The sequence below is a fragment of the Dendrobates tinctorius genome, unplaced genomic scaffold (genome assembly GCF_039654945.1).
Source record: "Dendrobates tinctorius isolate UK_male_01 unplaced genomic scaffold, ASM3965494v1 ptg000006l, whole genome shotgun sequence".
Classification (NCBI taxonomy): Eukaryota; Metazoa; Chordata; class Amphibia; order Anura; family Dendrobatidae; genus Dendrobates; species Dendrobates tinctorius.
This window is the reverse complement of record NW_027361674.1, coordinates 6,817,198-6,845,151: the sequence shown is the minus strand read 5'-3', so window position 1 is coordinate 6,845,151 and position 27,954 is coordinate 6,817,198. Positions and strand designations below refer to the sequence as shown.

The 27,954-nt window shown below is 44.8% G+C and overlaps 1 long non-coding RNA gene across 1 annotated transcript in view; it reads left to right on the top strand.

Moving 5' to 3' along the window:
- Nucleotides 1–27,954, top strand: part of LOC141085178 (uncharacterized) — a 131,676-nt gene that overhangs the window by 65,489 nt on the left and 38,233 nt on the right. The window contains exon 2 of the long non-coding RNA XR_012231225.1: nt 26,792–26,913. This is a non-coding gene — a long non-coding RNA (uncharacterized lncRNA). The remainder of the gene's footprint in view (nt 1–26,791; nt 26,914–27,954) is intronic.

Below are 27,954 nucleotides of genomic sequence, written 5' to 3'. Positions count from 1 at the left end.
GGGTCAGGAGGGGTTTACAGTGTGGAAGTAGCAGAGCTGTGTGTGTATGGAGCGGAGCCACGTGTGTATGAGGTGTATGGAGCGGAGCCGTTTGTGTACGAGGTGTACGGAGTGGAGCCGTGTGTCCGATGTGTATGGAGCAGAGCCGCGCGTGTACGGAGCGGAGATGTGCGTGTATTTTGGCATGGGGGGGCCCCATTTTAAAGTTTGCACTGGGGCCCATAACTTTGTAGTTACGCCACTGGTACGCTAATAGTAGAGGGTTCAGTAAAATATTACACCTGGAATGCTTGTATATTCTATATGCCCTTGATTAGTGACGTAAGTTCCACTGCGTGCTGGAGGTCCAGTGCCTATGATGGCAGATTATGCCGACCCCTTGCAATCTTGCATCAAACACAATGTATTTGCCAGACTAGCAACTTATTTGATGTGAAGGGGCCACTATCTGTATGTTGTCTTCAGCAAAGAGAAGAGAGATGAAAAGCAATGCCCCACCTTCTCAGTGCTGTCATGTGAGCGCTGTGCTGACTGGTGAAGCGGTGCTGCTCCAATCAGAACCTGCTGTAAATGGCACGATACGGAGAAAGGCTTTGATCTTGTCACTTGTCTCATTATAACTATAGGCAGCGATACAGCTTACACTGTTCCATGACCTTAAAGGGGTTGTCTGGGAATATTATTTATAGACCAAGATAATATCTGATCAGAGAGAGTCTACCACCCGGCACCAGCTCCAATCGTTATTAGCCTTGGTGGTGGCCAGTTGCAAACACTGAATGGAGCAGCACTGCACAGAGCCATTCATTGTGTAGCTGCTGCTGCCAAGTACTGCAGTACAGATTACTGCAGAACGACATCTATTGGATAGAGTAAGGCTATGTGCACACGTAGCTTTAGGTCCTGCGGATTTTTCCGCGCGGATTTATAAAAATCTGCAGGTACATTCTCAGGTCAAAAGACCTGCGGTTTACCTGCGGATTAGCCTGCATTTTAGCCCTGCAGTTTCACACCTCTACAATGGAGAAGATGTGAAACCGCTGCGGATTCCGCACAAAGAATTGACATGCTGCGGATTTGAACCCACAGCAAATCCGCGCGGAAAAATCTGCAGCATGTGCACAGCGTTTTTCAGTTTACCATTGAAAACAATGGTACTGTACAACGCAGCTAAATCTGCTGCGGACCCGCAGAGCTTGAAACGCTGCGGTTCCGCAGCAGAATCCGCAACGTGTGCACATGGCCGAGCTGCTCTAAGGATAGGGTATCGATATCATATACCTGGAGAGTCCTTTTAAGTTTGTGACTGTGTAGTGATCGGGAACTTAGGAAATGGTGCCAGTCACACACTCCCTTATGCATGGGTATACCAACCGAGGGGCAGCTGCCCCCTTTAGAAGCAGGGACACGCACCTATCATGAAGAAGCCACCGCCACTGTCTGAGTAGGTAACGGTTGCCTCAGGGAGCCCTATGGGTGGTGCAGTATATAATATGGGAGACATGGCTTGCTCCCCCTTGTTTTGATCCTGGGTACGCCTATACCCCTATGTGCTAGATCCTGTTCTTTAGATGGGTTTCAGCACTTTAGGCCCCCATACACGTTCGATATCGGTCAATCCATACACTCGATCGAGCACTCCTGTAAATTCTATTAGAGCAGCTGGCAGGAGTATATCTCCCAGGATGCAAAAATATCCTTCATTTTCTTTTATTTTTTCCCTGACTTCATGTAACCCCATAGACATCAGCCCCCATACACATGATATTATCAGCTGATATCAGTGGGTTCGGCTTGCCTTCAGCTTGAGTCCTACTTGTCACTGGTTTCCAATTCTTGTGTACCTCCAGCTAATGTTCAGATTGGAGCGTCGCAGCAGTACGAAATCTGTGCCATACACTGCTGAGTACTCATGTTTACTTTACCAGACAGCCATTAATTGCCCTCATCATGTAAAAGTATCAGGTCAGGGCAGCCTTGGGTTGTGACATGTACTGGGTCACCCTACGGATAGTTGCCGCATGGTAAATGTGAAAGGGGCATCAAGTCAAGAGTGGTAATGTCTATGGGCATAGTGTGTAAATACAGTTCTTGACCTTGGTTACCAATGCAGAGCGCCGGCCAATTACTTATTAGTAGCCCCCTACGGTTTACACAATTTTGGTACCAGGTTCCTCTTGCAAACCTGATCATGAGTTGTGCCTGCGAGGATAGTTGCACAACATTTATGCCATCTCTGTTCCTCTGAGTTCACAGAAGGGCTTCCTTCCTGTTACAAATATTTTTGGCTGTGGTTTGCCTGGAAGGCGGCTTGTGGTTCGGGAGAAATCATCTGAAATATGGAATGTAGTTTTATCTGATAAGAACGTGTTGCACTTGTTATGTGGGAGGTGCAATGTGTTATGTTGTGTCACAATATAACAGTTCGTCGTGTGTACCGTGCTTTATATTTACTATTGCTATGTTAATGTTAATGTCTGAGCTGAAATATCTACTCACCTACTGACACCAGCCTCCTCAAAGGAGCTTCTGTCCAAGTGACTATTCAAACATTGTGAGCAGGTGTCACATTTTTGACCACGATATTGAGCATTTATGATCTTAAAGGGAACCTGTCACCAGGTTTTGATAGCTATGAGATAAGACCTTCACCTTTCAGGCATGATATATAGCATTCTATAATGCTGAACATCTGCACCCATCTGACCTTTAAGAGAAGAAAAATAACTCGGGGAAGTCCGAGGTTTGTTGTTGCTCTTGGTCTGGCACCTCCCCTTGGATTAGCGACACCACTCAGACTGGACCACCCCACAGGTGAGTATAATAAGTTTTTTTATTTCTCTTACAAGTGGGGTTGAGGGAAGATATGCAGCATTACAGAATGCTGTATATCAGCCCTGAAAGGTGATAGCCGCATCTCATATCTGCCAAACCTGTTTTTTTTTCTCCAAAGTATTTAATGTGTTCTCTTCCTCTTGCTTCTGTTATACTGTATGAAGGTTAGCAAGAAGAATAGACAGAAGGAGTGAAGAAACACGTGACTGCAGGATCAGACTACAAAAGATGTTTGTAGTCTGTAACCATGGAGACAAAATGGTCTGTACATGCGACCTTTCATCAATTTTTTTTTTCTGTCGTCCATGTCCAAGGAAATTAGCTACAGTGCCACGGGTTGTAAACTTCTTGATTATGTAGCACACCGTGGACAAAGGAACATCAAGATTTCTGGAGATGGACTTGTAACCTTGAGATTGTTGACGTTTTTCAACAATTTTGGTTGTCAAGTCCTCCGACAGTTCTCTTCTCCTCTTTCTGTTCTCCATGCTTAGTGTGACACACACAGACACACAATGCAAAGATTGAGTCAACTTCTCCCATTTTTATCTGGTTTCAGCTGTGATTTTCATATTGCTCACATCTGTTACTTGCTACAGGTGAGTTTGAATGAGCATAACATGCTTGAAACAAAGTTACACAGTTTTGGAAAGGTGCCAACAATTTTCTCCGTGTTATTCTGGTTTTGTGTGAAATTATGTCCAATTTGCCTTTTTATATTTTGTTGTGTTGTTGCAATACACACAAATGACATAAAAGTGTATAACCAAATGTGTAATTGCATTAATTTTCAGGCAGACATACCGTACTTTATTTTTTGGAACAATTTCAAGGGTGCCAACACTTTTGGCCACGATTGTATATGATTACTGAGATTCCAACCTCCACTGATTCTGATAATAAGGATCTTGGAGCTTCCTATGTGAATAGATCAGTAGTTTGCCTTCATGATCACGTCACTAATCACATTTATGAGGGCGGTGGTCATGCATGCACGCTACAGTTCCCATAGAAGTGAACGGAGTGGTGATCATGCACGCAAACAACTGATCCATTAAACATAGGATCTTTAGTTAGTATTCATTATTTTTTATATTATTATATAAACATAGGATATTTAGTTATTATTATTTATTATATTATTATAGTGCCATTTATTCCATTGCGCTTTAAATGTGAAAAGGGTTATATACAGTAAAAAAAAGAAGTCCAATAATCTTGAAAAAAACAAGTCACTGACTGGTACAGGAGGAGTGAGGACCCTGCCTGCCAGCGCTCACAGTCTAGAAGAGTTCATACATTTATCTCCTATCCTGTTGATTCTCAAGGGTTTCTGGCATATGATAAACTTGACATGATCAGAAGTCCCCCATATACTGCAGATTGAGAAAATTTGGATGAATCCACAGATTTTTTTTGTGATGGTCAAAATCTCTATATGGAGGCATCCCCACTCTTGAACTCAAACTCCCAGTCCTTCTGCTCTCTCACTTGAAGCTGTCTGTTCGTGTCTCTCTCCTCTCTCCTCATTAAAAATACATAAACTGTGGGCTGGAGGTTCATGTGCGATGGTCTAAGGTTTATGGATATACTTTTTAAAGTGGTTGCACAACGAGCAGAGACATAGTTCCATTCTGTGATCCCCATCCCCATAGATCTTGTGCTATCCGGATGTCTCAGGACTGCTGACACTTGTGATTGGCTGCACCGTTTAAGTGACTCAGAGATCGCCACCAGATTAGCATCCAATACCGCAGTGTCCTAGTTGCCTAACCGCTGCAGCCAATCACAATCTTCAGCAGTCCTGTGACATCCGGACTGTCATAGCTTCTGAAGCTGGCCAGTGCTCGATGTTAGATATGCCTCCATTATTAATCTTGAAAATATCCATACCTACCCAGGACAACCCCATTAATTTGTAAAAGGGTTGTCTGGAATAATTGATTTGCATTTTTTTCTGAACCAATAGGCACAATCAGTCAACATTCTATTAAATGGGATTCAACTGCAATACCACCGATAGCCTAAAAGTTTGAGTGGCGCTGTTTCTCGGGGGAGGGGTGTACTTTCTTTTTTTCTAATGCTAAGCAAACCCTTTCATTGTAATTTTGCTTGACAACAACCTATCGTCGTAATATGATATTTTGACCAAAGTCTTGTATGAACTCTCCGATCCCCCCTCGTGTTATAAGATTCAGTCATCTACGATAAACCACGGCTGCAGATTTTAATGATCGCCTCTTCTGAACGATGTGATCTCCGCCGTCTTCATGTTTAGGTCTGTTGATGAGATGGCAGCGATATGGAGAAGTGAGCGCTGCTGCACTCCAGTGTCTGAGATCAGTTACATTTTCCTAATTCTTGGGTCAACGAGAGGAGACAAAAAAATCTCTCCGGGGGATATTAGGACATTTCTTGCCTTTGGAAAAAGAATTAAGGGCCATATTAATAATCCATCTCCAATAGAACAATAGCCGATGAGTTCAGGGATATGGAGCACATTGTACGCGTAGAATAAGACCCTGATGGAGTCAGAGTTTTGGCACCCAGCTCAGGCAGCACTTTGCATTTTCTGAAACATCAGCTAAAAATTATATAACATTTTCCTTAAAAAGATTTGCACCCTCTCCCCAAATTATTTATATGCACTTGTAGCTCTTTCAAGAAAAAGTCCAGCAATATCTTTACTTGACCAGTCCGTTCCTCCATTTCTGAGAAATCAGTGTTTTAATTGATATGCGAATGAGGCTGAAGAGCTATGGTAAAGCTGAAGCTTCCGTCACTCCAGCTCTATTCTCTGCCCACCGTTGTCACTTCCTGCTTGTGACTTCTTGGCCTGAAGTCACACAGCATAGAGCCTGTCAGTCAAACAAGGAGGTGGCAGTGGGCGGGAAATAGACCTGGAGTAACAAAAGCTTCAGATCTCCTATAGCTCTTCAGCCTCATTTGCATATAAATTCGAACTCTGATTTCTCAAAAAAGTAAGAACATCCTGGCCATGTAAAGGTATTGCTGGAATTGTCATTGAAAGAGCTACAAGCACATATAAATAGTTTTGGGGTGAAATCCTGCTGACAGATTCCTCTTAGGGTGTGTGCACACAGTGCGGATTGAGCTGCGGATCCGCAGGCATTGTACAGTAGAATGCAAATCTATGGGATTTCAAAACCGCTGTGCACATGCTGCGGATTTTTGCAGTTTCAAATCCGCAGCATGTCAATTCTTTCTGCGGATTCCGCAGCGGTTTGACACCTGTTTCATTGTCCAGGTGTCAAACCGCAGGGGAAAACCGCTGGCAAATCCGCAGGTCACTTTACCTGCGGTTTTACCTGCAAATCCGCGTGGAAAAATCCGCAGCTCAATCCGCACTGTGTGCACTCACCCTTAAAGGGGTTTCCTGAACTTGCATATAGATGACGTATGTGCAAGTTAGGTCCTCAATATGAGATCGGTGGGTGTCCGGCACCCCTCACTGGTCATGCAAGATGAACAGCTAAACCACTAAACACAATGTATAGTGTTGCGGTGTTTCCCAATATTATGACCTATCCCTTGGATAGGTCATCAACATTTAAGATATGGACAACCCTTTAAAGGGATCTTGTCATATTGAAAATGGTGTCTGACCTGAAGGCTGCATGGTAATAGAGCAGGATGAGCACAATGATAGGAGTCCGGTGGGTGGTGCTATTTAGTGATTGACAGCCTTCCCTGTATAACCTATAAATTAGATTGATGGTATAATAATGGCTTAAAAGTGGTTGTCCAAGGAATTTTTTTTTAGTATTTTTATTTTGTACTGATCTTCAATAGTATAGGTCTTCTCTAGGGATGAGCTGACTCGTGGAAGATCTGGTTCTGGTACCCTATCCAAACTTTAATTCAAAGTTTGGTTCAAGTATGAGAATTTTACCCAAACCTGAAAATGAACCCGAATCCCATTGAAAATAATGAGGACCCGAACTTTTGAGCTGTAAAATTCTTTCTCTTTCGCTCTTTTTTTCTTTGTTTTTCTCTCTCTCTTTTTCCTTTTTCTCTCTTTTTCTGTTTTTTTCTCTTTCTCTTTTTCTCTCTCTCTTTCTCTCTCTCTTTCTCTCTTATTCTTTCTCTTTTTCTCTTTCTTTTTCTCTTTCTTTCTCTTTCTCTCTTTTTCTCTGTTTTTTCTCTTTTTCTTTCTCTTTCTCTCTCTCTCTAATAATAATTGTTAATAATAATAAATGTCTCAAATTTTCTCTTCTCCGTGGGTGTGTGGTAGTTCTTAGGCTGGTTTCACATTTGCGTTTTTTAGGCTGGTTTCACATTTGCGTTTTTTAGCGCTGGAAAAAAACGCATACCTGCGCATGCGTTTTTTCCCCTATATTTAACATGGGTGCGCATACCTGCGCACTGGTAAGCGCATGTATGCGATTTTCATGCGCTGCGTTTTTTTGGGGTGTGCGTTGGTATTTTCCAGACGCAGCATGTTGCATTTTTTGGCCCTTGAAAAAAGCGCATGCGCACGTATGCGCATGTTTTGCGCTAAAAATGGCCATTATAGCCTATGGATGCGCATACGTGCGCACTGGCATGCGCAGGTATGCGTTTTTTTAGCGCTGCGTTTTTTTGGTGGTGTCCACTTGTTGTCCTAGTTATAATCTTCTAAAGTCAAAAAAAAAAAGTCTATATAAAGGAGGTGCCTGCCAAAACTCTGCCACTACTACACTGACAGATTGAAGAGCAGACAGTCAACCAAGAACCCATTATATCAGCGAAGAATGTGAGTATATTACATTATATGCCTGTCCTTTTAAATTATGTATGTACTAATGATTTTTATTATTTTTACATGCAGTATGTCTTCAGAATCAGAGTATTCCCCATCGCGGCAGGAATTGGCGCAAGCAGACCGTGAGGTGATTATTTTTGTGCATCTGGTAAGTATATCTGCTGCTTCTCCAAATCTCTTACGTTTTTTTCAACTTTTTTAAGACATCGTCATCATCCTCTTCTGTGGACGGGACTAGTGAGGGCGAAGAGCAGGAGCAGCGAAGCCAAGTCCCGGTGGTGATACGGAATGTAAGTATCAAATGATTTGTAATGTTCTTTATTTTTTATCTTCTATTTTTACTCTTTTTTATGTTTCTTTTTTTGTAACTTTTTATTCAATTTAAATTGGATTATTCTAATGAATGTGTTTTGTCTAGGTTCCACAACGAGATGAAGACGTGTACCTGGATAATGAGCAGCTCATCAGCCTGGTCCAGGAGCGTTCGCCGTTGTGGGACAGCCGTGACCGGCTGCACAAGGACATTGTGGTGACCCGGCGGCTATGGAATGAGGTGGCCGCAGCGTTGATGGATGGCTGGGACAGCGCCACAGCATCCTCCAAAAAGGCGTTTAGTGAGTATTTCCCTGCTCTGTATTGTGCCGCAGTGACTGTTGTCCTTGACGGCACTGTTGGGTTTCGTGCTAGGTGTATTCTAGCAGGAAACCCAACAGTGTCATCGGGGTCTACAGTGACTGCTTTGAGTATTGTATTGCTACATTGTGCCGCAGTGACTGTTGTCCTTGACGGCACTGTTGGGTTTCGTGCTAGGTGTATTCTAGCAGGAAACCCAACAGTGTCATCGTGGTCTACAGTGACTGCTTTGATTATTGTATTGCTACATTGTGCCGCAGTGACTGTTGTCCTTGATGGCACTGTTGGGTTTCGTGCTAGGTGTATTCTAGCAGGAAACCCAACAGTGTCATCGGGGTCTACAGTGACTGCTTTGAGTATTGTATTGCTACATTGTGCCGCAGTGACTGTTGTCCTTGACGGCACTGTTGGGTTTCGTGCTAGGTGTATTCTAGCAGGAAACCCAACAGTGTCATCGGGGTCTACAGTGACTGCTTTGAGTATTGTATTGCTACATTGTGCCGCAGTGACTGTTGTCCTTGACGGCACTGTTTTTTTTTTTATCAACAGTGGACAAAGTCCGAACACGTTGGCGTTCGATCAAGGACCGCTTCAACAGTGATGTTCGTGCTGAGGGCCAGGTTCGCAGTGGATCTGCGTCAAGGACCAGAACTAGATACCGTCACTATAACGCGTTGCAGTTCCTAAGACCGGTCCTTGCCACGAGATCGTAAGTATTATAAATTTTGGGTTTTTATTTTTATTAATCTGTGTTTTTCTAATCCACAGCTGATGCTTCTTGTAAAGGCATGGTAGTAATGATTTTCCTTTCTTCAACAGCACCTGGAGCAGCACCCTGCAACCTGGCCCTGGAGCGGTCCTTCCTCGGACGTCCTCTGACCCGTCCCAGCCATCCGACAGCCAGGAAGCACCTTGCAGGTCAGCCACACACACAGCTGGGCCATCAGGTGTTCCCCTGTCCCAGGTCTCTGCCACTGGTTATGCGTGCACTACCCGCCAGCGGCAGAGGGCCTTGGACAGGAATGTCTTGCCCGAGTTTATGCATTTGAGCGAGACATTTAATTCCAGCCTCAAGTCACTGTCCGACAGAGTTGAAAGCGGTTTTGCACTCATGGAACGTGGTTTTAACCACTTTGAACACCGCTTCAATTCTGTAGAACAGCGCCTTGACCGTCTGGAGGCCGACCTCAACAGACCAGCACACCATTTTTTTAGTAAGATTGAAAAGGGCATGGCGGAACACCTTAGTCCTGATCAACAGCTGAATGTGCTGCAGGCCTGCAACAATGCTTTCTTGCAGGCTATGCAGCATAATCGGTACGGTCAGCAGTCAGTGGTGTCCTTTCCACCTGTGCCACCATTGACTCGCTTCACCTCACTACCGACTTGTGCTGCATACCACTGCACGGACACCTCTATTCAAAGCCAGGACACCCACCGTTACACCACCACAAGTCTGAGTGCAGCTGGTCACTTCACCGACACCACCATGGCAAGCGCTGCTCCTGTCTGGAGCACCACCGCCACTCCCATGCATGCGTGGAGCTCAGCCACCACTAGGCAAACATGGAACAGCCCTGCCGCTACAACAACGTGTAGTAGCCCTGCCACCACCACTCTGCAAACCTGGACCATCACTGCCGCCACCAGTCCTCCTGCAAGGACGAGCACTGACAACGAAGAGCAGCAGCAGCAGCCACCTCAGCAGCAGCTCCAGCCACCTCATCAGCAGCCACCTCAGCAGCAGCAGCAGCCACCTCAGCAGCAGCTGCAACCACCTCAGCAGCAGCTGCAACCACCTCAGCAGCAGCTGCAACCACCTCAGCAGCAGCTGCAACCACCTCAGCAGCAGCAGCCACCTCAGCAGCAGCAGCCGCCACCTCAGCAGCAGCAGCCGCCACCTCAGCAGCAGCAGCAGCCACACCTGCAGACGGGGGACCTACACTCAATATTTGCCCCTACTTCAAGGCGAAATCCATCAAGGCGGGCATTGGGCCAAAGTCGGTCCAGGCACACAAGCCTACGGCGACATGCCATTACAACTAATGTACCTGAACAGATTTCCTCTCCTCCAAGTGTTCCTACTTTGATTCCCTTAACTGGACTACCTTCCCCCACAAGTTTTGTTGCCCCTTCCCCTCAAACACCGTCTTCAACAGCAAGTGTTGCATATTCCCTGCACACCCCCAAATTGAAACCATCTGCCCCCAAACGCCGGAAAAAATAATTTTTTGGTTTATTTTTGTGATAAAAAATAAATTTACATTTGTGGTTCACCATTACTAAGTTTCATTAATGTTGTTTGCGCCGCTCACACACACTGATGGGTAAATACATGTTAAAAACCAACCCAAGGCCTAGTATAGTCATATGTGAAATAACACGGACTAGTATAGTCATACCAAGGCCTAGTGTAATAACTCGAGTTTTACCAACTTGGATCTGGTTTCATGAAAAACAAACTGTTGAAACTTGTCTTAAAAATAAGTTTCTTTCTAGTTTCACCAGTTTGTTTTTTGTGAAACAAGATGCTAGTTGTTAAAAATCGAGTTATTACAGTAGGCCTTGGTATGACTATACTAGGCCGTGGTATTTCACATATGACTATACTAGTAGGCCCAAGGCCTACTATACTCATATTTGAAATACCACGGCCTAGTATAGTCATTCCAAGGCCTAGTGTAATAACTCTAGTTTTACCAACTAGAATCTGGTTTCATGAAAAACAAACTGTTGAAACTTATAAGTTTCTTTCTAGTTTCACCAGTTTGTTTTTTGTGAAACAAGATGCTAGTTGTTAAAAATCGAGTTATTACAGTAGGCCTACTATACTCATATTTGAAATACCACGGCCTAGTATAGTCATTCAAAGGCCTAGTGTAATAACTTGTAAGTTGGAATGGAGCAGATTACATTCATCCACTCAATGCTGACTTGTATTCCCCATGGACTTTCATTGGGGTTGGGTTTTGAGGGTTGTGTTTTGAGAAAATCACATACTTTGTTTTCAACTAGTTGCACAATTTTCTCTTGAAAAAAAATGGTTTCCTGATTCATGGCCTGCAGCTTTGCTCGTTCCAATATATTTCACGCAGACTAGCAATGCTGCATTTTAACTCATATGTGTATTTACCTGCCCAGGTGTGTGAACATCAAAAAATTCAGTTATACATGGGAAGTTTTTTATTAAATTGGAGTTTCAAAAATATAGTGCACTCAGTAATGGTATCAAATAAGGTTTTTTATTACCATAAACAAACAAAAACATTACACCATTTCATCTTGCCAGTGCACCCGTCCTACATCAGAAATAAAGTAGGCCGCAAATTGGTCCCTCATTTGGCCAACTTCAACGGATGACCTGAGAGTGTGCTGAGTGAATTCAGGCAATGGGTTAGGAGCATCATCGTCCAGTTCAAAGGTCGGGTGCTCTTTAGCCATCACAAAGTTATGTAGAACCACACAGGCCTTCACCACCTCATCGACTGTTTCAAGTTTAAGATTAATGGCCGTGCCCAGAATTCGCCATCTGGAAACAAGAATCCCAAAAGCACACTCGACAGTTCTTCTGGCCCTGGTCAGCCTGTAATTAAATATTTTTTTGGTGTGGTCCAAGTCCCGGCTGGAGTAGGGTTTCAGTAAGTTTCCGCACATTTGAAAAGCCTCATCGCCAACCATTACAAAGGGCAGTGGCGGAGCTTCGGTGTGAGGAAGAGGCCGTGGCATAGGGAAATTAAATTGGTTGCCATACAACCTCCGGCCCATGTCTGAGTTTTTAAAAGCCTGTGAGTCATTACCACGGCCAAATGCTCCAATGTCCACTGCTACAAACATACATCCGGCATCCGCAATCGCAATGAGTACTATTGAAAAGTACTTTTTGTAATTATAGTACTCAGATCCCGTTCTTTGGGGTTTGATGATCCGTATGTGTTTACCATCAACAGCTCCCAAACAGTTGGGAAAATTGCATACTGTCCAGAATTTGTCAGCAATTTCCATCCACTTTTCAGCGGTGGGCAGGGGCATAAATTCTGGGCAAAGAACATTCCAGAGAGCCCGGCAGGTGTCAGCAACAATTCCAGACAAGGTAGAGATTCCAATACGGTACTGGAAGTGTAGTGAAGATAGGGTTTCTCCAGTCGCCAGGAATCTGTGAACAGACAAAGAAGTAAAATTAATATTTATGTATATTATTTTAAAAAACTATAAAATAAAATATTAGTACATTCACGAAAACTAATTACCCACGGTTTTGAATACTAAATTTAAAAAAAACCCATCAGACCGCAACCCTTGGTTTTTAAAACATACCGTAATGTCACCAGTAGCCGTTCCTCAGGAGGAATCGCACGACGGAGCTGTGTGTCCTGTCTCCGGATGGATTGTTGGACACGAGCAAGCAAATCCATGAAACTTTCGTGGGACATCCTGATATAATCTGTAAATTTCTCCGGGTTTGCCTGTAGCTCGCTGTAGAGGGTGTGGTATGCCCCACGGCTCTCCCGGAGTTCAACAATCGGATGTATCCACATACGCCGCCGTCTTCGCTGCCTCTCTCTCTTCCTTTGTTCATGGCAAGCAACTGCATACGCCTGAGCCATCGCGATGTCCAAATCCAAGTTGAAGTGAAAACTCTTCCAGCGCAGATCCATGGTCACGAGAAGAATCAAGCAAATGTGAAGAATACTGTAGACAGGGTCTATATATTAACATACCACACCCACAATGAAGTCCCATTGGTCTTGTGTGTTGTTGAATGGTTGTTTTTTCATTTTTGTGGGGTTTTTCCAAAATCTGTAAAAAAACGCAAACGCACAAAAAACGCATACAAACGCGCAAAAACGCTGCGTTTTTTTCCTGCATGCGCACAAAAATGCTTGAAAAAAACGCAGCGTTTGTATGCATTTGTATGCGTTTTTTTAATGCGTTTTTTTGCGGGAAAAACGCGCTGCAAAAAAAAGCAAGTGTGAAACTAGCCTTAGCGCTGGAAAAAAACGCATACCTGCGCATGCGTTTTTTCCCCTATATTTAACATGGGTGCGCATACCTGCGCGCTGGTAAGCGCATGTATGCGATTTTCATGCGCTGCGTTTTTTTGGGGTGTGCGTTGGTATTTTCCAGACGCAGCATGTTGCATTTTTTGGCCCTGCAAAAAAGCGCATGCGCACATATGCGCACGTTTTGCGCTAAAAATGGCCATTATAGCCTATGGATGCGCATATGTGCGCACTGGCATGCTCATGTATGCGTTTTTTTGCATATGCGTTTTTTTTTTTAACCATGGAATTTAGGGGTTTGGGTTAGAGTTAGGGTTAGTTAAGGGGGTTTAGGGTTAGGGTTAGGGTCAGGGTCAGGGTTGGGGTTTGGGTCAGGGTTAGGGTTAAGTATGGTTTGGTTAAGGGTTAGGGTCAGGGTTAGGGTCAGGATTAGGGTTAAGTATGGTTTTGTTAAGGGTTAGGGTTAGGGTTAGGGTCAGGGTTAGGGTTAAGTATGGTTTTGTTAAGGGTTAGGGTCAGGGTTAGGGTCAGGATTAGGGTTAAGTATGGTTTTGTTAAGGGTTAGGGTCAGGGTTAGGGTTAGGGTTAGGGTTAGGGTCAGGGTTAGGGTCAGGGTTAGGGTTAAGTATGGTTTTGTTAAGGATTAGGGTCAGGGTTAGGGTCAGGGTTAGGGTTAGGGTCAGGGTTAGGGTTAGGGTTAGGGTCAGGGTTAGGGTTAAGTATGGTTTTGTTAAGGGTTAGGGTCAGGGTTAGGGTTAGGGTTAGGGTCAGGGTTAGGGTCAGGGTTAGGGTTAGGGTTAGGGTCAGGGTTAGGGTTAGTTAGGGTTTAGGGTTTGGGTTAGGGTTAAGTATGATTTGGTTAAGGGTTAGGGTTAGGGTTAGGGTCAGGGTTAGGGTCAGGGTTAGGGTTAGTAAAGTCATGGTTTGGGTAGTGTGAGGGGCCACCTAAAAATGTTGGAAAAAAACGCAAACGCGGTAAAAACGCACTAAAAACGCATACAAACGCATAAAAACGCTGCGTTTTTTTCATGCATGCTCATAAAAATGCTTGAAAAAAACGCAGCAGTTGTATGCTTATGTATGCGTTTTTTCAATGCGTTTTTTTGCGGGAAAAACGCGCTGCAAAAAAAAGCAAGTGTGAAACTAGCCTTATTGGTGTAAATCTGCTCTAGACTGAAGTCCTCTTTCTGCAACCAGACTTGTTTTTTCTCTCTCTCTCTTTCTCTCTTTCTCTCTCCCTGGAACACCGAACAGTTAGAGTCCAGTGATATAAACGCCAAACAATCCTGGGATGAGTCCGTATTCGGCATCTAGCACTGGACACTAACTGTCAAGTACAAACCCCAAACTTTTAAGCTAAGGCCGGGGTCACACTAACCGACGCAAAATACGGTCAGTATTTTACATGCGTAATACGGATGAATGGCCCCTAAATAGTGCTCTGTATGTCATCCGTGATCAAGGTGTGGTCGCGTATTTTGCGCATGTCAGCATCCGTATGTAATCCGTATGGCATCCGTATGGCGAGATTTTCTCGCAGGCTTGCAAATTGGACATATAATGGAGCCCTATGACAGGGTTTCTAACAGAAACCAAAGAATAGATATAGACACATGGAATGCATATATATATATTTATATATAATGTATTCTATGTGTATATATCTATTCTTTTGTTTCTTTATTAAAACTGTCAGTGTGAGTTTACTGTATAGCGCACTGAATTGCCGGCTTTTCTAAAAGACACCTGGTGCGTATTTCTCGCAAGTCACACATCTGGTCCGTGTGTAATCCGTATTTTTTGCGCACCCATAGACTTGCATTGGCGTATTACGGGCGTAGTACGCTGACAATCGCAGCATGCTGTGATTGGCACGGACCGTAGAATACGGATGAGAAATATACGCCTGGTGCGAGTGACCCCATAGAGAATCATTGGTCCGTGTCTAATGCGTGCTTTTAGCGCCTCTCACTCGGCCGTATTCCTCACCAGTGTTACCCCGGCCTTAGAGTTCGCTCATCTCTAGTTTTTTGGGCCAAAGGGACCTTTTCCTCCTCACCCCCAAGGCTCGAGGGGTGAATACTACCTCTGAACGCCCCAAGGACATGCATAATAATGCCCCCTGTACAGTGATGTAAGGAGGTGTCAGGAACCCTCATGTGCTTCCTCTCTCCAGAACACCGAGCACATGTCACATGCGGCACCTTGATGTTTTATTAATGCTAATGTAATGTGCGGTTCCCTAATGTTCATTAATGTGAGTCATGTATTGTAACGCGGTGTGCTCGATAAGTTTAGGATTAGGTATTGAAGTTAGCATAGAGTACCAGTGGGGTTAGAATAGAGGGGGCACATTAGAGAATAGATAGGAGTGTTAGATACAGGTAGCATAGGGGTTAAGCAGATGGGAGGAGTCACAGAGCAGCACAGAGCAGGGGGGTATAGGACAGCTATTTCCTGGTTCTGTCAGATGCCTGGGCACCTTGGCCAAGGGCAGGACATGTGAGCAGAGTATTACAGGCTGTGGGGATAAAGCTGTTTCAGTAAGGGGCCTCGGGTCAAGAATCGTGCAGGTGGTTACCAGCTTATACAGAACCGTCCAAGGAAGGATCCGAAGCTAGCGCCTGGGATTAGGAGGCAGTTGAGTCAGCGAGCCCGTTACCCTGTAATGCGCAGCCGGACCAGGGAAACGGCAGGAAGCTTGGTGGGCCTGGAGCACCAGTGGGACAGAGATTGTCCAGAAGAGGGACAGGGATTGTCCAAGGAAACTGGTGGGACATGGTCTGTCCTGGGAATATAGTTGAGTTTGCCAGGAAAGGGAAGCTGATGCAGAAGATAGTCTCTCCGGATGACAGGGAAAGATAAGATGTCTTTGTGTTTGACTTGTGCTGCTTATGTGATGAATACGCTGCTGTCTAGTAAAGTTAAGCTGCTGGAAAAAGACCTCATCTCTGAAATGATTTGCGGAGCTCATGAATGCGGAGCCGACTTGGCAGCAGCTGTGGGGAATCTGACAGAGCCGGTGATTGTGCTGTGGTGCATGCTGCACATGCAGTACAAGGGACTAATTATTTTCATGTACAAGGTGCCGGGGTGCTCACTGACTGTTGCTTAGTGAACTTGCCCATGACTACCACCCCATGCCACCTTGTTACAGTGACAGGGGTGCACCCATCGGGGCCTTCACCAGTCTCTCGATCGGTGCCGTATTATGTAGAAATATGCTTCCAGCTACATAACATTGGCTGCAATGTTTAGGGTCATATTATTAAGGTGTTCTTTTCTCCGGAGCTCACTGATTCGGATAGGAACAGGCGGTAGACACCATATTCAGCTTTTCCATTCTGTCCTCATCTGATTAGCAGCAGTGTTTGCATTAGCTGCAGTTTGTAGAAGTGAAGTATTTGTTTTCCAGGTGTACTTCAGATTATGAGGGCTGGGAACACACAGATATAGATACAGAATCACTTCCATCTTTAGTAACCCGCCAGATGAAATAAACCAATCGGTGGTCACCTCGATGTTCAGATCTGGCAACCTGGTCACTTATTGTATCTATATAGATACTTCTCTACATATAGTGTATGTGCCTCGTCCACAATCCACGTGACAGAGGTTTTCTCGCCTCACATTGTAAATCATAGTCATTATTAAGGAGTTTGTCATCACTTTGCCAATAAAACAGCTTCTGCTCTTCTGGAAAGGATTTCTGCAAGGTTTTGGAGGCGTCTATGGGAATTTTCGTTCCTTTATCCCTAAAAGTATTTGTGGCGTCAGATACTGATGTTGGGAAGAGACCTAACATCATATCTTTGTTCTAGTTCAACCAGATCTTGGATGTGATGGAGGTCGGGGCTCTGTGAGGCCGGTCACATTCTTCCCACCAAACATGCCTGGGCCCAGTCATGGAGAACAGAAAAGGGCCTTCCCCAATCTGTTCCTGCAAAGTTGACAGCTACAATGGTCCATAATGTCTTGTGGTGACGTATTAAGACTTACCCTCACTGGAACTAGGGTTCCGAGACCCACCCCTGAAAACTATCCTTGTAGTGTTATTCCTCCTCCACCAAACCTTGCAGTGGCTCACTGTAGTTAGGCGGGTTATGTCCTCCTGGCATTCGCCAAAACCAGACTGCTCGATCAGACAACAATCAAGAAGTGTGATCCATCACTGCACAGAACACATATTTCCTACAGAGTAAAGTGTTAGCAGCTTTACACCACTCTAACCAATGCTCGGCATTGTGCTTGGTGATGTAAGGCTGCATGCAGCTGCTCGGCCATTAAGCTCCAGGTGGGGGCGCAGTGTTTGTGCTGATGTTAATAACAGATGAGGTCTAGACTCTGCAGTTATGGAGTCAGCAGAACGTTGGTGACTTTTCTGCCCTCTGCTCCTTAGCACTCGGTTACCCAAATCTGTAATGTTACGGGGTATCCACTTCCTGGCTGAGTTGCGGTTTCTTCCACTTCTCAATATTATGACTCATGGGTGATGGGGGAAGATTTAGGAGAGAGAAATGTCATGAACGGACTTGTTACACTGATGGCTCCTATTACAGGACTGCACTGGTATAAGGGAGCTCTGCACCACCAGCCGTTCTGTTACATTAGTAAAGGCAGGCAGCATGGTGGTGGAGGTTATACCCTGGGGGAGGCAATGGAGTCAAATGAGAAACCTAAATTTAAAAAGGTTGTCCGCTACTTTAGCATTGATAACCTATCCTAAGGATAGGTCATCAATGTCTGATCGGTCGGGGTCTGACACCCGGAATCCCTGCTGATCAGCTGTTATTGGTGTCGACAGCCGCTGGGCGGAAATACTTGCTCAGTTGTGGTTGTGCCCTTGTGATTACCAGGTAATTGCTGTTGTGCCTATTATCTACATGACCACAGCATTTTGAAGTATGAAGTCATCATATACCTATTTACTGTGGAGGAAGTCACAGGGTGACATGCACATGGCCGGAAACTTGTGTGCATGGCGAGCGCCTGTAAGATGCTTCCTCTTCTGTACTGGTTGTGTCAGGTGTTTTCTAGGGGTAATGCATCATGGTCATGTGTAAGAAATGTTCATGATCCAAAGAGGTGGCTTTCCCTCCTCAAAAACAGAACAATGGTCCGTTGGTTGGGTTTGGTATTGCAGTTTGATCCCTTTGATGTATCCTGGCTTAAACGATATCTGTCTCCACCAAAATGCCAGTTAGCCTGCAGCATCCTAAATAGAAAGGTGTATATCTCCTATAACAATCACACCAGGCACATACAGTTTTGTTTAATATTTGCTGTAAAATCGACTTTTACGTAATATGCAAATGAGAGCACATTGGTGCCTCCTTGGCCATGTTGCCCCTTTGGTGTGGCTTTTGCCTTGGTGCTGCCTTTGCTTGGTTGCCTCCTTGGCATGGCCTTTGCCACATTGCCCCCTTGGCGCAGCTTTTGCCTTGGTGCACCCTTGGCGCGCACTTTGTCTTGGTGCACCCTTGGCGCGGCCTTTGCCATGGATGCATCTTTGGCGTGGCCTTTGCCTTGGTGCACCCTTGGCGCCGCCTTTGCATTGGTGCACCCTTGGTGTGGCCTTTGCATTGGTGCATTATCATGAAAATATATCCCCTAAAATTGGTACTTTATTAATAATAAAAAACCACTAGTGTGGTTATACACCAAAAGAAAATGTGACAAATACACAACAAAAGAAAAAAGTGTTCAAACAGAAAACCCACATTTGGGACAACTAGGAATCCCTGATAATTCTGAGCTTGTACCTGCCTGGCCGCGGAGGTTGGCACCCTAGGGGGGAACGTTGTGGCGCCCCCGCTCAACGATGGCTATCCCTAGGGGCCCTGGTATACCCTGCAGCCACCTAATGACACCCTCTACCCAATATCTGAGGGGACCCCTAATGCTAGACAAAGATATAACTGCTCTAAAGAGGATCCTGTGTCCCACAGAGATTAAAAACAATGGTAGAACACACTTGGCATCTGGTGGTACATATGGGAATTATCCTGCATAAAACTACTCCACATGAGATTTTAATCAGATAATATAATGCATCGATGGAATGTATATATAATAATGATAACGAGATTAATCACCAAATCCATGAAGTTCATTCAGTGATACCCCAGCCTCACAAAAAGATACTAATATTCTGATGCAGACGGAGATACACCTTCAACATCATCAGCGGCTTAGTTCACTGACATCTCATTAATTAGCATATCTTTGATGCCCTGTTACAATCTGGCATAACTAATGGAGCATATACTATTCCCATCCATAAGTAATGTACACAAAATTGCAACAGCGATACTCATCTTGTGTCACCTGCCACCTGCCATCAAATGGTTAACGCCTCAACGCGTTTCGCCTGCTTAGGCTCATCAGGAGGCCAGATAGTGCGATATTATGTGTCCCATACAATGTGCAATATCAAATGATGCTCAACTCAACTCCTCTTTTTATAACCGCCGCCATAAGGCGTATATGTTACACCCACTCACGTGACATGGCGTCCCCGCGGTCTCAGGATGCCTCTATTAGACATTACCCCTGAACCACCAATCAGATATCTCAAGACAAGCGGTCTCACCGCGCTCTCCAATGGCTGAGGACGACTCCAACTTCCGGGTTTGTCGTGCAGCGCACACACCGCGCATGCTCCCCTCTCCCCCATTGGAATCAGCACGTCTCATATCAACCTTACGGCATCCCCGCGGTCTCAGGATGCACTACCAATCAGATACCTCCAGACAAACAGTCCCACCGCGCTCTCCAATGGCTGAGGCCGACTCTAACTTCCGGGTTTGTCATGCAGTACACACACCACACATGCTCCCTTCTCGCCCATTGGAATCAGCGCGTCTCACATTAACGCCGTCAGATGTATATGTTAGATTTGTAACATTATATCCCCACTCTCATTGTGCCACATATAATTCGTGGCCGTCACATTGAAGTCTCTCATTTAGGTGACCAGAGCGTCCACTCCGGTATTGCTCACACTCCGGACCCCCACAGGAGTATCCAATATTGTACCCATAAGCGCATTTCACACCAGATGCGTGATTGAAAATCACAGTATATAATCGCATCAAAAACTAGCAGTGTGAACATGCGGCAAAGGTTGATAAACCCAAAAATAATACTCAATCTAATAGACACTCTCAAGGGCTGTAATTAGTGGGGATACCATGGGGTATAATGAAAATTATTAAATACAGGCAAACAGTAAAGAGGAGGATAATGCATATAATATTCCATGACAATACATGGGACTCCCAAATTTTTCCAGGAGCCCAATACAAAACCTAGAAGGCCAGTATACTTGAAAAGGGTCACTATAATCAGTTGTGGCTCATAAGAAACAGGCAAACGAAAGTTGTTCATTTAACCCCCTCGGCTCCATAGACTCCATCCTGAATATCCACTCACATTCTCTTCTAAGGATCAATTTGTCCATATTCCCCCCTCTCGTGTTCGTCTTGACAACTTCTATGATATTGAATTTAATATCACCGGGATCACCCTTATGACACAACCAAATGTGTCTTGCAAGTGGGGTATCCCTTTTATTTCTAACATCGCCCAAATGCTCCCCTACTCTCCTCCTAAATTCTCTACTGGTCTTCCCTATGTAGTCCCTGGGGCATGAGCAGGTAGCCACGTAGACAACCCCTGTGGTTTTGCAATTCGAAAAGTCTCGTTGATAGAAAACTTTGCCTGTGTTTGAACTACGAAATGACTTTCCAGGTCTCATAAATTTACAAAAACTGCAATCCCCGCACTTAAAAAAACCACAGGGTTTTCTATCCAGCCATGTACCACTGACCAATGGTCTCCTATACTGGCTGTGGACTAAAATGTCCCTGATGGATTTACCCTTCCTAAACGTGATATTAGGGCGCTCACCAACCACATCCTTGAGATCTGGATCCAGTCTGAGCACATCCCAATGTCTGGCCAGGACTCTTCTAACCTCCTGATGTCCCACATCATATGTCCCGATGATCCTTATCTGTTCCGTAGAGTCCTCAGCCTCACGTTTCTGCAACAGTGACTGTCTGTTTGCTTTACTTGCAAAATCATATGCTGTGTCTAGAATGTGTTTGGGGTACCCCTTATCCTTGAAGCGACAGAACATATCCCCAGCTTGTTTATGAAATAAATCATTCCTAGAACAGTTCCTCCTAAGACGGAGGAATTGTCCTTTCGGGATTCCTCTCTTAAGGGGAATTGGGTGGTGGCTTTGCCAGTGCAGCAGACTATTTGTACTTGTTGGTTTACGATATATACTTGTAGATACACCTCCCATTAAGTCTTTTTTAATTCTAATATCCAAAAATGGTATTTCAGTTTCATGAATTTCCGAGGTAAACCTGAGATTGACATCATTCTGGTTCAATTCCCTCACAAATTCCTCGAATTGATCCTTTTCCCCTGTCCATATTACGAAGACATCATCTATGAACCTATACCATATGGATATCAGACTGTGCCACCACTTTTCCTCCCCTCCAAACACAATAGTCTCCTCCCACCAGCCCAGGAACAGATTTGCATACGACGGGGCACAGGGGCTCCCCATCGCGGTGCCCCTGAGCTGGTGGTAGAATTTCCCATCAAAGCTAAATGCATTATGCGTAAGAGTGAACCGCAAGAGGGACATCAAAAAGACATTATGCCCTCTACATGCTATTGATCTCTGACCAAGAAAGTGTCCCACACCCCTGATACCTGTTTCATGTGGTATATTGCTATAAAGCGCTTCTATATCAATAGAAGCCAACCATGTGCTCTCTCCAAGATGTATACCCTCTAGTTTTAACAATAGATCTGATGTGTCCCTCAGATATGATGGAGTTGAAACCACAAAGGGACGCAGTATCTGGTCAATGTAAATCCCACAATTCTGGGTCAGAGAATCAACACCCGATACAATTGGCCTCCCTTTTAAGGGGGACAACCCCTTATGTATCTTTGGTAATGCATAAAAAGTAGCTACCAATGGAAATTTAGGGAGGATAAAGTCAAATTCTGTTTTTGAAATCAAACCATCAGCCAAAGCTACATCCAGGAGAAGTCGAAGTTCCTCCCTGTAGGTAGTCATGGGATTACCCATCAGTACCTCATAGGTGGAATTGTCTTTTAATATAGCGTTACACATAGTACGATATTTAATATGATCCATAATAATCAAATTCCCCCCCTTATCGGAGGGTTTCACCACTATTTGATCATTTTTCTTGAGGGCCTCTAGAGCTGGTCGCTCACTTGCCATCAAATTATCGCCATTCTCCCACTCTGATGTTGTTATTCTCTTAAGGTCCCTCTCCACCAACAGGGCAAAAACATCAATATTCCCCATATCTCCCTGAGGTGGCATCTTTTCACTTTTATTTCTCAATGTGGTAAAGGGACCCTTCCCAGCAATTGGGGGCCTATTATTTTCTCTCAGAAGGCCAAGGAGCGCCTCATATCCCTCAATGTCTTCCTCACTTAGGCCCTGTTGTTTACATGCCTCCCGACTATTATGTCTGAAGAACTTTTTCCATTTGAGTTTCCTACAGAACAGATTTAAATCCTTTACCCATTCGAAACAGTTGAACCTATTAGTTGGTACAAAGTTCAAACCTTTCGAGAGGACATTCTGCTCATCCCTCGTGAGGATGTGCGAGGACAAGTTTATAATCTGGCCCCTTATTGATTGAACCGGGTTCTTAATTGATAACCCGTCCTCGCACCTTGTTCCAAAAAAGAGGAAGAAGAGGAAGAAGTAGAGGCAGAGGGCCGAACAGGCCCAGACGAAAAATTGGGTCCTGAAAATGGGGTTTGAGTTCTCATCCCTCCCCTGTATGGCCCTCTTCCTCTCCTCCCAGATCTGCCGCTTCCACCTTGCCATCTCTGTTTTGATATCGTCTCTCTATACTGATGTGTACCACCCGGTGTTTTATCTGTCCTTTCTGTATCGGAGGTGTCAATATCAGAGGATGAGGCTTCAGATTGTCTTTCTTTCTGATAATTGAATACCTGATTTTCACTAAAGTCCTTTAAGTCCCTATGGAACTGGAGATGTTTTCGCTCTTTCAACAGGGCCTGATATCTTTCAACAGAAGTTTGTAACAACCCCTCCCTTCTGTTAAAATCAGGATCCCCTTTGAATTTCAAAATTCGTTCAATCAATTTATTCAATTCACTAGTAGACCTCTCTAGCACCTTCCTTTCCTCTACCAACAGAATTTGCATGAATCTGATAGACGACTCAATAGACTCTTTAATCCACAGACTCATCAAATCCGGTGAGGCAATCCTGGGGGAAGGATTGATATTTATCCTCAGGCCCCTTGGAATAATCCGATTCTTCAAATAATTCTCCAAAGTCCTAATCTCCTACCAGGATTTCAAAAAATCTTTATATCCCCCATACACTTCATTAAACAGATTCTTAAGTGCCAAGGGGCCAGTACTGTTCTCGGGTATCCCCCCTACATTAAATGCCTGATTTGCATCCTCCAGCCACAAATCTGAGTTTATAGGGCCCACAAGAAAACCAGCCATTCCAGATTCGAATATCAACAATCTCAATTACTAATACAAGAAGGGTTTAGAGTATTATCATGAAAATATATCCCCTAAAATTGGTACTTTATTAATAATAAAAAACCACTAGTGTGGTTATACACCAAAAGAAAACGTGACAAATACACAACAAAAGAGGGTGTCATTAGTGGCTGCAGGGTATACCAGGGCCCCTAGGGATAGCCATCGTTGAGCGGGGGCGCCACAACGTTCCCCCCTAGGGTGCCAACCTCCGCGGCCAGGCAGGTACAAGCTCAGAATTATCAGGGATTCCTAGTTGTCCCAAATGTGGGTTTTCTGTTTGAACACTTTTTTCTTTTGTTGTGTATTTGTCACGTTTTCTTTTGGTGTATAACCACACTAGTGGTTTTTTATTATTAATAAAGTACCAATTTTAGGGGATATATTTTCATGATAATACTCTAAACCCTTCTTGTATTAGTAATTGAGATTGTTTGCATTGGTGCACCCTTGGTGCGGCCTTTGCCTTGGTGCACCCTTGGTGGGGCCTTTGCCTTGGTGCACCCTTGGCGGGGCCTTTGTCTTGGTGCACCCTTGGTGCGGCCTTTGCCTTGGTACACCCTTGGCGCAGCCTTTGTCTTGGTGCACCCTTGGTGCGGCCTTTGTCTTGGTGCACCCTTGGTGCGGCCTTTGCCTTGGTGCACCCTTGGTGCGGCCTTTTCATTGGTGCTCCCTTGGTGCGGCCTTTGCCTTGCTGCACCCTTGGTGCGGCCTTTGCCTTGGTGCACCCTTGGCGCGGCCTTTGTCTTGGTGCACCCTTGGCGTGGCCTTTGCCTTGGTGCACCCTTGGCGCGGCCTTTTCCTTGGTGCACCCTTGGCGCGGACTTTGCCTTGGTGCACCCTTGGTGCGGCCTTTGACTTGGTGCACCCTTGGTGCGGCCTTTGCCTTGGTGCACCCTTGGCGGGGCCTTTGCCTTGGTGCACCCTTGGTGCGGCCTTTGTCTTGGTGCACCCTTGGTGGGGTCTTTGCCTTGGTGCACCCTTGGTGTGGCCTTTGCCTTGGTGCACCCTTGGCGTGGCCTTTGTCTTGGTGCACCCTTGGCTCAGCCTTTGTCTTGGTGCACCCTTGGCGCGGCCTTTGCCTTTGATGCACCGTTACGCCCTTCTATTTGCTTATTAAAGCAAGCGCAGACATACAAACTCATAGGCTGCGCTCGCTCTTACCCAATGAGCGCTGTCAATCAAGACAAAGAAGTTGGTGAACCAAAGCATAGGCCAAGCCAAAGGTGCACTGAAGTGCCCTCATTTGCATATTACAAGTTTTTCAATAAATTGCATATGTCTGGTATGAGCTTTATAGGGGCTGTGTCCTCCATATAAATGTTTATGCAGTTTATTTGGCATTTTGGGGATGACCGACTCCCTTTAACCATATGGACACCTCCCTGCTCTGCACCCTAAGGCAGGGACCTTGTGTCCAATAGTCCATCTTCCATACATTCCAGCACTTTAAATCTTCATTTAGGGAAAATTTTCTAAACCGCACTTGTCCTTTCTCGAAAACCTACAGAAAAGCACGTTCTTGTTTCCCTCATTTATTTCTGCTAAGATGCACATACGTATATAATTTCTCCTGCTTGCCATCCACTGCTTGAGTCACCCCTTTCCCGATTTTGTGTTTAGGTTAGATAAATGCTTGTATCTTGTTGACTAAAAATAAGTTTTGCAATTAGATTTCAATAAAACTTGTCCAGCGCTTTGACTTTTACAGGCTCTAGGTTTCCCAGTACATTTCTGGCTGCAGAATGAGTAAACTGAGAATCTATCAGTGAGCTTTCTTTGACTGGCAGTTTGTCTTTTCCTTTCTTTTTTTTTTTTTTTACCTTCTTTGTGTTGATTTATGACCACATCACAGATTAGCTAAATATTGATGTGGTGATAAATCAGCACAGCCGAGGTAAAAAACAAACAAGCAAAAACATTTACACTGTTTACTCTACAGGGAATCTGTCACCAGGTTTTTACCAACTAATCTGAGAGCAGCAAAATGTAGAGGCAGAGACCCTGATTCCAGCGATGTGTCACTTACTGGACTGCTTGCTGTAGTTTTCTTTAAATCACAGTTTAATAAGCAGGAGATGATCACTAGGTGACTAATAAACTTGCTGCCATGTAGTCCTCCATATTCATGAGCTGTCTATAATCCCGCCCCCAATACAGATTGGCAGATTTCTGCCTATGCACAGTGTACACAGAGAGCTGCCAATCAGTGGTGTGGGCGGAGTTACACAAGGCTCAGCATTCAAGAGAACTGCTAGATCTGCAGCAGAGAAAACTGTGATTGTATCAAAACTACAGCAAGAAGCCCTGTAAGTGATACATCCCTGGGATCAGGATTTCTGCCGTTCTCAGATGAGGTAGCAAAAACATAGTGCCAGGTAGGGCATTTGAAAAGCGAAAACTGCATCCTTAATTTCTGCAGAATGTTTGACATCTGTGACTTAAAAAAAAAAAAAAAAAAGTTCAGCCTACAGCCCCTGACCTGAAAGTGACAATAACAGAATAACACTGAGTCACCTGTACTTCAATGGATGAGGTGGAACCGGCCGAACTGGTGACAATACCGGAGATCACACCCAGCAGAACGCAATAAAGCAAATTACAGTCACATGTCCAGGTATAAAAGAAAGTAAATCCACTGTTAATCTACAGCATATACTTGGAGCAGATTTCTTGCCGTACACCTGTATGGGGGACGCTAGGAAGTTTCTGGTGTAGATGGCAAAACTTTTATTTATTTATTTTTTTATGTCAACTCACACTTTTTCATTTGTTTTCTCTGGCACCATCTGGAGGCCATTATTAGTATTACACTTGAACTTCCATTTAAAGGGCCACTTAATTGATAAAGACTTGTAGAAGCAAAGTTACGGGTTAGTGCATATGTCAAGTCATGAGCTAGTTTGGCTCCACTTAAAACCATGTGGTGACATAATTTGGGTTCACTTAAATCTTGTAGAGTCCAGGTCTTACCCCTGTAATATTGAAGTGGAAAAGGCTGCCATATCTCAGGAATGGAGAGGAGCAGGGACAAAAGGAAAAGTGACGCCGGATTCTTGAGAACAGCGGCATTTACACAAGGTAAATTAACTTTCCAGTATCTATTCATAAGCTCAAAATTCCAGCCACCCAGGATCTTCCTATCACTATTGCTGCACCATATCATGGACATCCTATAAATTACGTAAAATTACTGCGCCTGTGCTATACATGGTATAATAATACATCTAGTAGCCCATAATACTGCTAAATAAAATATTCATTCTGCACGCCAGGACTAACCCCATGTATTGCATGCAACATAATACCATAAAGACTCAGAAAATGTGTCCATTCAACTCCACACTCCTCTGTTAGAGATAAGGTTCCCAGGAGACTTCCAGGGAACACAGGAAACACTGGTCTGGGTGTGGTGCACAGAGTAAGTGTGGCGCCCTTGAGGGTTCAGTTGCCACAGATGTACTGCACCTCCTCCTGAGGTGTGGTGCCCCACCATCCAGGTAAGTTGGAGGTTCCTGACCACGCTCCAACACTTGCATCCCACAAAACACAGTAGTTCAGCAAAGCCACATTGCGGCTCCTTGCCTGGAGTGTAGCAGAGCACCTTTGGTGGCTCCCTGATTGGAACACGAAACGTGCTGGGAGGCGGGTGGAGTTAGAATACATAAAAGAGCGGGAAGGTTGAGGATTTCAGTCAGTCAGTAAGTGAGCAAGTCAGACAGAGAGTCAGTGAGCGGATCCCTGGGAGAGGGATGGAGGAAGGAGGTGCTGCAGCAGATCTCAGTGACCTGGGTCTGCTGGCACGGGAAGGGAAAGAAAGAGCAAGACATTGAACAGAAACCTGATCTTCCATAAGAAGGAAAGACTAGTACGGAATGTAGGAGTAAAAGGGAACAGAGGACGGGGGTTAGGAGAGAACCCTGCCTAGAAGTTCTAAGCGCAAGGCCGGGGCCCGGTCCCCGAGGTTGTATGGACACTAATGGTCCAGCAGCAGACATCGGAGGAGTAGCAGGCTGTAAATGCGTTACTTCCATCTCAGACTTGGGGGCACAACAGCAACATTGATAGTGAGCCGGGACTCAGGAGCAAGGAGTCCCCGAAGCAGGCTACAGCTGTCTGCCG